The sequence below is a fragment of the Dromaius novaehollandiae genome, chromosome 1, assembly GCF_036370855.1.
Source record: "Dromaius novaehollandiae isolate bDroNov1 chromosome 1, bDroNov1.hap1, whole genome shotgun sequence".
Lineage (NCBI taxonomy): Eukaryota > Metazoa > Chordata > Aves > Casuariiformes > Dromaiidae > Dromaius > Dromaius novaehollandiae.
In genome coordinates, this window is record NC_088098.1 from 180,276,896 (window position 1) to 180,292,650 (window position 15,755).

Here is a 15,755-nt window from a genome sequence, read left to right on the forward strand (position 1 = left end):
AACAGTTAGGATATGTGATATATAGTGAAATGGATGAATTGTACTCTTTTAGTACCAGAAAGTTAAGATCATATTTTCAAAAGCTCTCCTCATCTAGCAGCTCCTTTTGTTGAACTATCACTGCAGAGATGAGCTCTTATAAAGATACAGACTTGGTTATGGAAGCAGAGCACTTCTGAAAATCAGCTTCCAGTCCTTGTCTTATTTGAAAACTTTGACTGCTTAAGAAATATTAGGGGAAAAAAAAAAAGTTGAGAATAGAATTCTGCAATTTGCCTTGTTTCGTGTAATTCTGTAGACTCACGATCTGTGAAACACGAATCCCAGAAAACAGCGCCTGAAAACAATGATATACAATGATCATCTCAGAAAATATTTTACATGAGGAACTATCATCAACATTCACTCAGAATTATCAGTTATGGAGAAATACTGAAGAATGAGGGGGAGCTGATCAGAAATAGTACTAAATAAAATGGTGAGGGGTAGTCTCTCCTGAAGCTGATGTCCATGTATGTGGGACTTCAGAAGCAGAAAGCTACCAAATGCACTTAGTAGTAAACAAGAAACCAGCGTAACGCTTATTATATGTCACCTTACTTAGACTGCAGTAGTAACTTTGGCATAGCAGATTACAGTGAGATGCACTTGAAATTCACTTGTAAATGACAGCTGGCGCAGAATTCAGCTTTTCATTTTCTAAGTATGCAGTAGAAACAGTGGATCAAAATAGCACGCCAAAGCTATGAGCCATTTCAGCTGAAAGTGATTATATACTTCGCAACACAAATTGGCCTACCTCCAGCTTCTGGGTCTCACAAGCTCTTCTGCCTTTGCTTTATGTTTGTTTAATATCAGCTAATCATACTCTATGTCATAGTCTAAGTCATTTAAGTTTTTCATTTAAGTCGTTAGAACAGATCACCTCACCTTTTAGAAAATTCAGATCCTGCACTGTCTTAGCCTGTTGTTCCCCTTCAGTATTCAATTGCTTTGTCTGCTCTGGTATTAGTAAGTGATGGGAATTTTACCATTAGAAATTAATTCTACTGGTAATTCAACAAAAGATTTCCTTAAACTCATTTTATCCCCCCCCTTAATTTCATCTATTTCTTTAAGACATAATCCTTTTCACTACACAACATTATTTTTCATTTTTCAGTGTTAATGATCTAAAACCACCAAAAAAGTGTGAGATGCCCTCTCATTTTTTGCTTAACAAAGCAACTGTATACATATCTAGTTTTGTTGATGTTTTTAATCTCCTGTCATGAATCAATCCTTCTAGCCTTCTGATAACTTTTTCTGTTATTCTGCAAATTCTTTTCAACTTCCCTTCTCTCTTTTTTTTTTTCCCCCAAGTAGTGAGAAATTCAGAAATTAACCAAAGATATCTACTTATTTATTGAGTGGCAGTTTTACTACTTTAATGTTTTCAGGAGTGTTATGGACAGAGTGCAGTTTGGCTCAGGCCTACAGATACAAGCCCTCCAGGGATACCTGGCTGTATCTAGAGATATGTGTTCAGACAGTTACGCATTTGTTCTGCCTGTGTTGTGATCTGATTTAAGAGCAAGCGCCAGAAAGGAAATAGTGTTGCCACATTAAGAACTGTGGATGCCTGTGCTAATAAACCCCCTGAAATTGTTTCCTAGATACTGGAATCATTTTGTTATGATCCTTCAATCACTTCAGACAGATATTAAGACTCCTAATTGCAAATATCTGTAAGTCAACATCAAACCTAACACTGAGTAATCTGAGGGATCAATTCTATTACCCTTTCCAAAATAGCCAAAATATTTATGAGGTAATGATATTTCTCAATAGGCAGGATTTTCAAAGCATCTAAATAATTTTAGAGTAAAAGAGCCATTGAAAATGGCTATACATTTGTATATGTATATGCACATGTATAACGATAATGTATCCTTAAAGACTCAATGCAACATTAAGTGAACAAATGAATGAATATACCTGATACATGAATATATCTATTACTGAATATATCCATTGGACAAAGCTGGGCATATAGTGCGGTTCTTGGCTGTGTTCTGATTGCCCGCTGTAACATCAGAGTCAATGAGTGTTATTAAAGAGTTCTCAATCTGTTTAGATATTTCCCTATTCCTTTACACCATTTGACTTTGGCTCCTAAGTTGTCAGTGGCATTGAAGCGTGTTAGGATTGTTTTTACCATACCTTTGAGGATCCCTGTTATAATAACTTAAATTACTTCAAAACTTTTTGGCCCCATTTGGGAGGTAGAATCAAAGTTTCCAAGAGTAACATTTCCACAAATGCTTTGTTAAACTTTAAATGTATTTTTCATTGTTTCTTCATCATCTAGTTTTAAATCTGAAATGTCTGACAAGAGTGCAGTAATTCACAATTCATCAACCTCCTATTATTCTCCAAAAGCCAGACTTTTAAAAGATAGCTAAAGTCCCATTTTGTCATCTGCACGAAGTATTCATCTTTTCAGAAGAGTTCAGTGATCTGAGGCAGTTGGTCTCATGTTACACATGTATGCTGAATATTGAGATATTTATTATTCATTTAACTGATTTTATGGGGTCATAGTCTGTTAAATGTCCAGGCAACTAAATGGGAGCTGTAAATAGCAGATTCTTTCAAAAGTCTAGTCCATGATTCTTTTCAGATAAGTCGATGTTTATATGCTAATCCTTCCAAAGTGCTGCCTATGCTTATATCTCCAGTGTATATTTTAATAAACCTTTACAATTTTCCTAATCATATCAACATTTCCCTTTCATTTTTCCTGCTGAAGAAAGTTTATTTAAGAAAAAGAAAAAAAAGATTGACCTCTAGGCCATTTTTTATTCAGCATTAATTTGATCTCCTTCATTTATTAACTGACCTATTTTCTTTCTGTTACTTCTTTTCTCTCTGAAATATTTCTTTGTTCTTGTTATTGTCATGCATTTATTCTTTCTTTTCTTTGAATTAAAAACAGACAAAAGTTCTTCTTTAAACTCATTATTTTCTTCTGTATTACTGCATCTATTTTTCATCAGTGTTACAGTCATCTCTCAAAGTGTACTAGGTGACATTTTTTATCATTTCCCATTCATTTTTGCTAGGATTTTAGTATATATGAGAATTTCCTACTTCCACATTGTTTATATCTTACTTCTGCTAACGGCTCAGCAAAGGCTTCTCTGTTATTTGAAGTGTAATAATGAGTTGTAGGTTTGTGGCTCAATGGGGCTTGGTGGAGGGAGACAGAGGGGGAAGATGCAGATGACTCCAACATAGTATTTAGTGGTAAAAAACCCTGGAACATCCTAGAACTTCCATCTCTCTCTCCAAGGGCTGAATAAAGACAGGTCCAGCAATTTTCTACGGATGGGGAAAAAACTCAGAACTTTCATCTTTTTCTGTGGTAAACACAATGATACTAAAGATTTATTTTTTGAACATCCCAATTTATAGTCCACTTCCGAAATCAGAATAAAGAGCAACAGAACTGGATGGGAGAGAAGAAGTGACCTTGAAGCTAATCTGCTGCAGGCATCACTAAGGACAAACAAATCTTTCTGAACAGGACTTCTTGATTCCAATGACAGATCTGACAGGAGATATAAAATTTCTATAGGTATTCAAGAAAGCAGACACCCAGAGTATAATACCTGAAATCCTCAGCATTACTTTGTCCTGCAATAGTGTACTTTGTATTTAGTTTATATGGAAGGCACTTTCAAAAGGCTCAGACACTAAATGCTAGGACTTTTTCTCATTCTGAGCTGAGAAACTGCATGGTTAAAGCTGAGCTGAGTAAGGACAAGAATGTGCTCTCACCAAATCTCATGAACACCTCATTCACTGATAGGTAACAGATATTGAAAAGCTTAACAGCAAATGACCAATGCAACGACAGTGTGAGCAGAAGACCTTGGGAATTGTTATTACTTCGGTGTGCTCAGATAAGGCCCCTAAAGATGCAAGTGCAGCAGATAAATGCTGAATGCCTGATCAGTTCCTTCCTCCTCTCCAGTACGAAATCAATCTGGTCCGAAATATCTTAAGGGTTTTCTAAATGTTTAGGGACCGTGAGTTCAAAGAAGGGGCATGCATTGTGAAAAGGAATGACTCCAGGCAAGATCCAAAAGAAGTATAATCAGACCGTACCCTCTCTCCTTTCCTAAACTATATTCTTCTTCATGCACAGACCATTGCTTACTTATATTTTCTGGGGCTCAACCACTTTTCAAGGTTTGTAAAATCAGCACGCTGTACTGCAAGAAATGACTGGCTGCGCTGAAATTACACACTGCACCTTCTTCCAGGTGTGCCATGGATCTCATCCTCTTCCAGTCTTCTCTGGCAAATCTTATTCTTGCCGTACAGTGTGTTAATTTTACAGACCCTCCCAATTTTCTTCTCATAAGATTGGCTTAATGTATGTCATGCATATGTTTGCATTTAAACTGATATTTGTGTAGATGAAGTTAGTACTAGCAGGATTATTTTTGTTTTAAAGTTCTTGTTAAAACCATATAAAATATGCTTGATTAAGCATTCTGCTATTATCTCATGTGTTTTATTTTATTTAGTTAAAAAGTGACAGAATTTTTATAGGTAGGATATTATCATGGAAACAGAAAATACAGCAAGTCAACATGAACCTTTATGAAACAGAAGGAAAAGGAAATTTAAAAGAGGTAGATGAATGAAAATGGAGCCAAAGTGCGAGATTTTCCTCCAGTTAGAATATCCTCCCTTGGTTAACATGCACCTGGTGTTAGTATCTATTAGCATCGTCAGCTGCTGTTTCAGAATACTCTGATTTTCAGAATATTCAGGCTTCTCTTGTTTTTGTTGTTTTATTTTCCAGCATATTTCATAGCAGTTTTGAAACTTTGCTTTTTTATAATTACTTTTGAATATATGTTTCCCACAACACAAAAACAATAGGAAAAGAAAGCAATAAAACTCTTTTCAGGAAATGGCTTTTGTGCTACTTTAGTTTTAGGACCACTGTGGTTACTTTAAATATTAATGTTTTTCTAATGCCATTTGTGCATTGGGAGTTTGGCTGTTTAGAAGTCTCTCTTCTTACTAAAATACTAACATTTGAGATCTAAAGCAACACTGAAGACTATAATTTTGTCCAGGGATGGATGAAGCCAGAATCCAGATGTCAGGGCTGTGCAGTCACCAGGCCTCCACTACTGCTATGGTGTGGAGTGTGAATGAATCACTACAGTGTGTTAACAAGATTGTTTTAATCCTCTGTTACACTGTCTTCCATCTTGCCTTCATCCACATCTCTACATTTTCAGAACAGTATGAGATCATTTTCATCATATGTTGATTACAATGCTAGACTGTAACTACATTAAGGTACTTGAGAAATAAAGAGTTTTAGATAGGTATTAACAAATAATGGCTACAGTGATTTGCCTGAATAGTTTACATTCATTTCCATACCTTTCTGTGTGTCCAGGAATGGAATTCATCTCGCCTAACTCTACAACCTGTAACATACTCTTTTACAGCAACCTGGGAACAATCATATCAGATACCTACTCTGGGGTGCAATGAATCACATATTAGAAGTATCTATTTCTCTCCAGGACCTATAAAGGAAGTCCAGATGGCTAATTCATATGGAGTCTGTCTTATATATGCAGTTAGGTGAAATGAATCCCAGGAAAAGTATCTAAGAGCTTTTTTGATTGTTTGTTTTTGTCAGAAAGCCTATATGTAACTGAAATCCTTACACTGAAGAATAAATCCTCAGTCCTATAAGTGTGTTATGTCCATCAGTTGCCAGTAATAAGAGCTTATTTGCCCATTAACTGTTTGTAGCTTGTAGTTATAGCTTTTCACAGATTGTAGTTACTTCTTACTAAATTTGGGGTAGCAGTCTGCAGCCTGAGTTAGGAGCTTGGTCCACCTTCTGCCGGGCTCAGTGTGTGCAGACAGTGATGCCAACAAGATGCTTTTTGTCTAAAGAATCAATGCTCGGACTGATGCTGCAGTGTCCCACATTGTTTGGTTTACAAAGGAGAATTGTGCAGACTTTAATGAACAGAATGACAGACAACAGGAAAAGAAAAGGAAAGAGTTTCAAAAATGCCTTTCGCTATTAGAATGTCAATGATTTCAGTGGAATTAGTTGTTATCGCCTGAAACATCTCTCCCTCTGTCTCTTTCTCTTTAAGAGTAGAACTCCAATTTTACCAAAGCTTATTTCAACAAGACTTTAAAATCCCACTCCTCTTCTTTTTAATATCTATCTTTAAGGGGAGTTTTCAAAAGCACTGTGCATTTTAGGAACAGAAGACTTTTGTGGCTTCTATGTCATATTAATATGATAATTTTCTCTGGTATTTGTATGATCCCAAACCACACAACCACTTTCAAAAATCCCATGCCAAGTAAATTACAGCATATTATTTCAATCAGTTTTCTAAGTCAGAGATTTGGAGAGTAAGGAATAGCAAGGAACAAGGATTAGTACTGTATGGCTAGACAGGCACATAGACAGATTCCTTTAGGACATCCACAGGATTTTGCCCACCTTAATGGCTGAAAAATTGAGTCACAATTATTACTGCTGAAATATAGATAGTCAGGAGGGATCCTAGTTCTGTAAGAGTCAGGAATTTCCGCCTGCCATTGAGTTCAGAACTGTGTGAGATCTGGGAGCCCCTTATGATAACTCATTGATGTAAACCATCTTTCTTTTTGAGCATCTTTTACTATGTCTGAATTGAGGAGGAAATGAGAACCCAAGCACTGAAAATCTCTGATTGCTGCAGCTCCTTTCAGGTCTCAAAAGGATGTGAAGGATGGAGAGGAATAGTGTGAGTAAGCATAATCTCTTGGAGCTGGGATTCAGGCAAGCAAACAAGAAGTCCCAAGACTGAAGCTGAGAAGCATTCTCAGATCTCAAAGTGCACATTTAACCTAAATCCTTTCAGGCTTTTCCTGAGCTTTTCTTGTTATCCTTATTTTCTAATTTAGAAAAGAAAAATACCATTCTATTTACTGCTCAGGTAGGCAGTGGTACAATCTAGAAAATACTGATAATATGAAAGAAAAGCAGTAGGGAAAGGGAAGGGAAAGCAGTATCCCTATGTTGCTCCTATTCTCTTCTCATGTGGTGGCACTAATAGCCGCAGGATTATTTTTTCCCAGTGATATGCTCTCTGAGTAGTAAATTCAGACAAATAAAGAGAGAGCTGGAATAAAATAACGAAATAAAGAAGACAGCCAAGGGCAGGAGAAAAATTAGAGATGGTTCTGGGAGAGATGGGAAATTAAAAGTAAAAGAAAAAGATCTCTGGGAAGCAATACTCCATATGTAAAGGCTGGGAGCAAGTGTTAGAAAAAGAGCATTAATAAAGTAGCTTAGGCAGTGGAACAGATGTTTATCAAAATATTCTGCTTTCTTAATACAAAATGAAATTACAAGGTGACTATTCTTTTTCTTTTTCTGTTTTTTCTCTTTAATGCTTATGAAGAAGTCCTGGAGCAATATATATCATCACAGTGAAGGTGTAAACCATGGAACTCAAGTATGCACGGGGATGTCCTGAGACACAGTGACAGCTTCAAAAGGATATCAAAACCATGAAGCCTCTTTTATCAGGCTTTAGGATAGTTATATCACTTGGTAATATGAAATTGATTTGATTATTAGTGGACATATTTTGGACAAAAAGAAACAATAAGAGATAATAAGGAAAAATTGGGAAATATGAATGTCCTTCAGAACAGGCAAATAGAATCCTGGTCTGGTCAAATAATGCAAGTCAAAAATAAAGCAATACCTCACTGAAGCAATCTCAAGTTACGCAGGGTATCATAAAAAAAATATGTAAGGAATATCATTTCATTTTAAGTTGTCATGCCTATAAATCCAAATAGTTTGCTGGTTATCTAAGCTTGTTCTATCAAACATAGATATCTATGGATTGCATGGTTTCTCTCTTTCCCCTTCACCTCCCACAAAATTCTTCTTATCCAACATCCAAAATGATAAAACATACTTTATGTTTTCAAACTCTCATGTCTTACATTCATTATAGGACCCTTAAGTGTGCTAATGTTACTATTTTTTATTATTTCTGAATTAGTTTCACTAAAATAAAACCTGTAATAGAGTTTTCTTGGAGAAGAGGTAAAGGCATATAATTACTTTTGTGCAGATATTGAAGCTGCTGCAGAAAATAACTGGTCAGTTAACAGTCTTAAAATCAGAAAAGGAGCCCATACTGACAAAATTCCCATGGGTGTAAAACTCATTCGGCTCAATATAAAGAATAAAATTCTATTTTGCAATTGTGGAGGAGACAGCTTCAAGGCATAAGACTACATACAACTAAAGGGCCTTTTCCTGATGCCTGTTGACATCTCCAAAATACTAAGAGTATATTGTGATATTAATGTAATTTCTACAGTTTTGTTATCATTATCTTTTACGCATTGAACTGATCCCAGTTAGATTCAGTATTAGGTACTGCAAAGCTAGAGTTCTTCTTAGTATAAAAATCTCTTGCCTGTGATTTTTTTTTGTCTTCACATCAAGATATATGATTATATATTAACATGATTTTACTTTCTGTCCGTGTGGTCTTTTGCCAAACTGTGGCAACCTAACTACTAATGGAAAGTCGGTAGACACAAACTAAACCAATACAGTCAGTTGAAAATCAGGGTAAATTTCCACATACAAGATTGAACAAACTTAATGAGTCCAATTTGAGTAAAATATGGACAACTACTCGAGTTAGACATATGCTTTCTTTCTTTGCTTCAGCAGCATCTATTTCACCTCAACTCTAGTAAGCTTGGCAATACTGTTTCTCTGGTTGCTTTCATCCAGTTTTAAAGAGGGTGGTGGGCAAATGAAGAGGAGCAGATAAAGGTTCTTCTCAGATGCTTCTATGTGTAGCTAAATCAGCACCACAGGAAAATTATTTTCTGTAGGTGTGAACTTTTGTTTCTGGAATGAAGTGAGAACTTAAAATGAAATCTTACATCATAGGAGCAATCAAAAGATTTGATGGAAATTTCATTACATTCTGGAAATAACTTCCAAAAGAGGGCTCAAAACAGACTTGTATTTTTCCTGATAAAAAAGGATCAGTCAAGCCTAGTTGCCCTGCAAATATTTATAGTATAGCTATCAGCTTTCTTGTTTGGCTTGTCTCTCTTGAAACCTATCAGTTGATGTTTGTGGCTATTTGGATGGTCAGTACCTTTCAAGATACTCTCTCAATCCTTTGGATTGTTGTGTACACATATTCTAAAAGAAACGTCATTTTTGTGAGGATTGCTGAAATAAAGACTTGTGAACATACTCTCATAAGTAACTATGCCTTGGATTATAGCACAGCAAAAATCATCTTTGCTGGGACATACCATCAATGTTATTTCTCATTGGCAGTGTCAACTGGCTGTGTATATTAATTATATTTTATCTATAACATTCCAGGATATACTTAGGAGCTCTGAAGTGGGAGATGCACTCCTGAAATTAAAAATAAATTAGTCTTACAATCTAAAAGAAAAAAATAATAAAATCTATTTTTCAATAAGATGGTCTATTTTATTATTGGTAAAAGAAGTATGTCCAAGGTTCTCTACAAAGAGAAAATACAGCAAAGGCAGTTGATTTCAATAGGATTTATTATGCCACAGATGAAGTTAACACTTAGCTAAAGTGATTTTTCCCCCTGTACTGACCACAATAACAATGTTAGCACAAAAGAAAAGAAAATTAATGAAAAAAAATAACATGTACTTGATGTTGATGGAATGCATATTTGTGCCTAATACATTAGAGAAATTCTCCAATAACAGTTAAACCAAGTGAAAATATTGCCCCATTTTGCTCCCAAGGTCAATGTCAATTGAGGTTATTGACTATATAAATGCTAAATACAAAAGTTAGAATCGTCCAAGGCTGCTCTAACTTGTACACTATACTTTTTAATGTTACAGTGCTACTCAGTTACATTTAAAATTTGCATTCCTTGATCATTTATGCCATTTTCTATCTTTTAGTCTTTTTTTTCCCTACAACCTTTTCATCCTGTGTTTTGTAAGAAGTGGGTGTTGCTATTATGTAGGGAAAAACATCACATTCAAGAGTAAATTGTTAGGTTATGTGATTAAAAGCTCATCTACACTCACAAAAAGCAGCATATAGGCACAGTGGCAGCTGTGAGGAACATCAGTACTACCCTGACCTGGCCCCAGGCCCATCACAGGAGAGAGATCCACCCCTAAAGGACTCATCTCCACACACACAAAGGAGGCACAACAGCAGGGGGGACCCCAATAACCCAATCAGAGCCACATGAGCCCCCAACCTGGGGGATGGTCCCAGGGGACCATCAGCCCCACGGGCCAGTGGTGAGACCCATCACCATAATTCAACAGGGATGGCTCTCTGAAGTGCCTTTCCAACAGAGAGGGGTCACTGCCGAGGGGTCTGGGACACATTGTGGCATAGATGGAAGAGCATTTCGAGATTGCACAAGAGTTATTACGGGATGTTTAAGGGAGAAACCAAAGGGGGTGAACGGCAGGGATCAAGGTGGTTTGGGGAGGAAGAAGCATAGGATAACAGAGGGATAAGGACATAAAAGAGGCTGGTTGCGTGTAGGCAGGTTTCTGGTCAGCACGCTTGTCTGGCCATGCCCTGCACCTGATCAGCACAGTCTGTCCTGTCTTCTCATTAAACTCCATTTCTAGCTGTTTTCTTTGGTGAGGGGATCCCTCTTACATGTGTATGGAGGTGTAAGTGTCAACAACTGGGGTGGGACCGCGTGTCCCAGCACCCGTGTGTCTGTGGTGCCAGCAACTGGATTGAGTGAGGGCATGTATCAAGCCAGACTAGCCACCAGGTGGGTTAGGTGACCTGGGGGCCAGGTTTGTGGGTGTTTCACTGAGGGTGGGTCATGTAGAGAAGCTATCTACCAGGGGGACCAGGGAGTCCAGGCCAACCACTGAAGAGACCGTGGGGTCTGGGAATCTCTGTGCGTGAGGCAACTGGGGGGAGCAAGAATCCAGGGCCAGCTACTGGCTGGTCTGCATGTCTAAGCACAGTTGCTGGATGGATCTACAGTGTGTCTGTGTCTGTGATTGAAGGATCGGTACCAGCAGCTGGAGTGGGGCTGTGGGCCTCATGTGTATGATGTGCTGTGTGTTTCTGTCTGTGCTGTTCTGCATGTATAGCTATGTATGTGTTGTATATGCATGTTTGTGTGGCTGCAACCAGGAATATGTGCTCAGCCTCACTACTGGTTGGACATGGGGGCATGGAGCTGCAGGTTTGGCAGCTCCCAAACATAAATTGCACTTTTCCATCAAGCAACTTGTAGGACAATTGAATTTACAAATGTCTTGAGTACAGAGTCAACATTAGCACTGTTGGACAGATTCAGAAGATTTTGAAGCCACCAGCAAAAAAAAAAAAAAAAAAAAAAAAAAAAAAAAAAGGTTCTTTGAACACTACAGAACTCCACAGAGCTCTTTTAGGATTAGGGGGAAGTCAGTGAGATACATTTTGTGCTTAGCAGGATCAATTTTTGAGTGACTTCAATCTCCTGCTACCCGTGAAAGATTCAGCATACTTCTTCTCAACTTCCTGATATACATGGGATTACTCACAGAGTAAAGAATTAATCACTGTGACTAAAGTTGACAGAATTAGGCCCTAATTAATTTGGCTGAGATCACAGAAGGAGGCAGTCAGTATCAGAACAAAAATAGAATGCGGAATCTGTGGTCCTTACTGCCATATGTAATGTTGCCAAATTGGCTGCCTCTCATTTTAATTAAAAACTGTTTCTTTCTCTTCAGTCACCTCTCCTTTTTATTTCTTGGTCTGTTTGATTGTAAGCTCTTATACACACTGCCTTGTACAATGGACTACGATCCATGAATGGATCCAAAAGATACTACTGTGTGGTTCAAAATACCAACCCGTAATCCTGAAGGATAATAGCTACTGTGACTCCCCGGCAGAGTAGCCAGGTCTGGCAAAAGCTGTCCATACCCGCCATGTTGGTACATACATCATTTGCACACTGCTACCTGGGCTCTGTGGCCATTAATGGCTACAGTTAGAGGCGTGCAGCCAAAGATAAGCTGAGCCATTATTTTTACCTGCCATTAGAAGAACCCAGAACAAAGAAAACTCAGTAACAGGAGTGTGAATTTGCATTTCAATGTTTATAATGGTAAACACAATGTGTTTTAAATAAGATGATTCTTTTTAAGGGTGAATTTTCCCAAATTATTGAAGTATATATATCCACAGTAGCGTATTATTAAAATACTATTGATTAGAAGTATTTCTTTTCTAATGAAAGGGGTCTGCTCACATAGTCCTGACAAATTACAGTAAGTATCATTTATTAGAATATAAACTGCCTGCCAGTCTTTTAACAGTTCATTGCCAATAATAAAGTATGCCTTGCTTACACTTAGCAGCCACAATAGTGTGGTACTAGTAGGACAGTATGCAAAGTAGCATGAAGTTTAGCTCGGACTAATCATCTAAATATCTACCCTGATTCTTGGGAAGATTTGCAGCCTAAGGCAACTGTCGTATCTGTAGGCCTCATATTACTTAATTTAAAATACATTATTCTGCAGTATTAATCCTGTGCTTTCAGCGACTATAGTGCAGACATCCACTGAGACTGTTACTGGAATAGCAAGCAAATGACTTTATTATAGGTTAAACATGGATGTGATACAGTGTTTGAAAAGCTAAGGTTTTTGGGTTTTTTTTTCTTTTTTCAAAAAGGAGGAATTCCTATAAATGTTTTCCCTATGTGGATAGCTGTTGCCATTTCACACAATATAATAATCAGGGAATTCTCTTTTTTCCTCTCTCCAAGCAACCCAGACTGATCTTTGGTCATGTGTTATATCAGCAACACGTATTATGGCACCACATTTTCTTCTAACCCATACGCTTGGCCTTCCAACAAAGCTGACACTAGATTTCAGAGGATAAGACTGAAATCAAATGGGTTGTTGCATCTTCACATCCAGCACATGGGAATTTCCAGCTGATTTATCAGTATAGACATGGTCTTTAGGACCAGCTGGACTATCTTTCCAGAACACTTCTGGAGCTTCTGACATTCATATGCATTAGTGGGAAGCTTTATCATTTCCATGATGGAGCACAAAAATATAAAACATTTTGTTCAAAATAATTCTTTTCACATTTTTTAAATCTATATACATTTGCTTTTGTTTTAAATTGGGAATATGTCTATAGTTTGAGAAGATGAATGACTAATAATTTGGTATTTCTCTACAGTCTTCTGCTGCATCATTCGACTAATTCATCCATGCAATTCCTCTGTTGCATAAGTTCTGAGACTTTCTCAGGCAGAAGCTGTCACTCAGAGATAATTGCACCAAATTATATAAGAGGTTTTTTTGCTTGATTTGTGCAGACATGGTATTTTGAAGTTCATACAAAATGCTGCAGTCTCAAAACACTTATTTCATCTGTACAGTCTAATATAGCTTATTAAAGTGAATAATCGCACAAGGAGCTACATTTATGCTGCAAGATTTATCTTTGTAAAGTATATCAGACTTTCTGACTGTTCTTAACATTTATAATTTTAGCACTTCGTTGGCAAATTCTTAGGTGGTTAAAAAAACCAGAATTCAGATGTTAAAGAAGTTGCATTATGTTTTCATTTACTTTCTGCTTAAAAAATATCAGGTAAAAATAAGGATTATTTTTTAAACTGATCTGTGGATAAACCATGTATATAAAAGTCTGGAAACAATTGATAAGCATGAGTAAAATGTAGTTCATAGTCTGATCCTGTAATCCATGCTCACATATGTATAAATGATAACATTTTCAGTTTAAGGGCACAAGCAGTTCTAAAAATACTTGACTAATTTTGCTCATTTCCCAGTATTCTGTAGAGAGTGGCTATTTTAAAAAGTTAACTAAGTCTGTGTAGTTTTAATTAGATGTATTAAAAAGATGAAACAAGGAAATATAGCTCACATTCAAACACTCAAATATGTGGAAATAGCTGAAATAGCTCTTACTGCACTAAGCTCATTAAATTCACTTGCTAGAATGTTGAATATTAGAATGATCAGACTAGAGTATTAACAGCTTTAATGCTTTTATCCGGTGCAGTTCACCCACCTCCCCATCCGAGGGTTACTGAGCAGGCACAGTCTCTTCCTTTCTGATGGTTGCGATGCTGGGCTTCATGCTGGTGTGTAAACTGCTGCTGTCTGTGCTTCGTGCAAAAAAAAGTAACTAAGACAGACCTTTGTGGTGAGAGCCCTTGATAAAGTTCTGCCGGGAAGGCATCCCACTGTCCTCGATGGAAAAGCCATCCTAGATCTCAAGTTCGATTCAGTAACTGATTAAACGGATTCCAGTTTAGATCACGAATATATCACACAGTCAAAATTGTGCAATATTCTCCATCAACAATTAAAGTGATTATTTCATTTTAGACCTTGAATAAGGAGACTGAATGAGCTGGTAAACATTACTTGGTGTTAAGATGGTATGAAAATTTAGTATCTTTATTCTTCAGTCTCAGTGCTGCAGGAGTCTCTCTTTCATCCTGGTAGATAATATTAATTTCTGTTTCTCTACCTATGGAGCATATGAGATTTGCCATGCAGGCTCAGAATGAATACAATTATCCAATAACCTTACAAATTTAGAAAATATTTTCTGCAGCCAAGACATATAGCAATGTTATAGCATATGTACAACCTAAAAGGATGGTTTCCAGAGATGCATATGTATATTAAGTTTCAGCCTTCTGGGTGTGTGACTATTCAGAGACTCCCAGTGAACTGTGTACATGTTAGCCTGTAGCCAAACAGGCAGACCCAGCACACTGTGCCTGTGGTGTGTTCAAGCTTAAAGAGACTTCAAGTGCACTGTCATCACCGAATATCATGCTGACAGGCTTACAGTGTCCACAAGAGGTGGATCTTTTCTGGGCAATTCACAGCTGCTCTTAGACTAGCAAATAGTCAGAATCCTATACAGAATTATTAATGGTTTTGCTAGTGAAAAAAAAAAGAAAGACAGAACACTTGATCTGCATATTCATAGCCTGAAAGAACAAAAAAGATATAGGATACAGAGAAAAGAAAGAGGATAATAATTTATTTAAAGATAAAAACAACATTAAACTACTGCTTCATTGTTCTACTACCTTTAGCTCACAGAACTTTAGTTCCTGGGGAAGCATGATAAGGGGTAAGATGAAACAGGATTTTTTTTCAGTTTTTTTAGTAGCAGACTAGTGAAGGTGATTGATCAAGTTCCCTAGTCTATTTTTTTCTTTTACTCTCTACCCAAGAAAACTCAGAAGGATACATCACTGCTTTGACAGAGAGGAGGATAAAAGAAAATCAAAAAAGGAAAAGCTCTTTTTTCAGGAGCAATTCCCACTTACTGTGTTTTAAGCACCCGCTCTGAAGTTCTGGGAATAAGTACATGGTCCATATGCTCTGACTACAAAAAGCACTATCCACAAAGAGCAAGGTCACTGTGATTACTTATGTAAAGTTAGTCCTGTATAAATCCTGGCATGAGACTTTCTTCACTGGTTTTAGGTGGATCTCTTCTTTCTCAAAAATATGGCATTGGGTGAGAAAAAGATGCCATCAACCTATAGTTATATTTATACCCTTCGAGGGGTAGGGAACTTTATGTAGAAAGGGGACATATTAAAGTGTAGCGA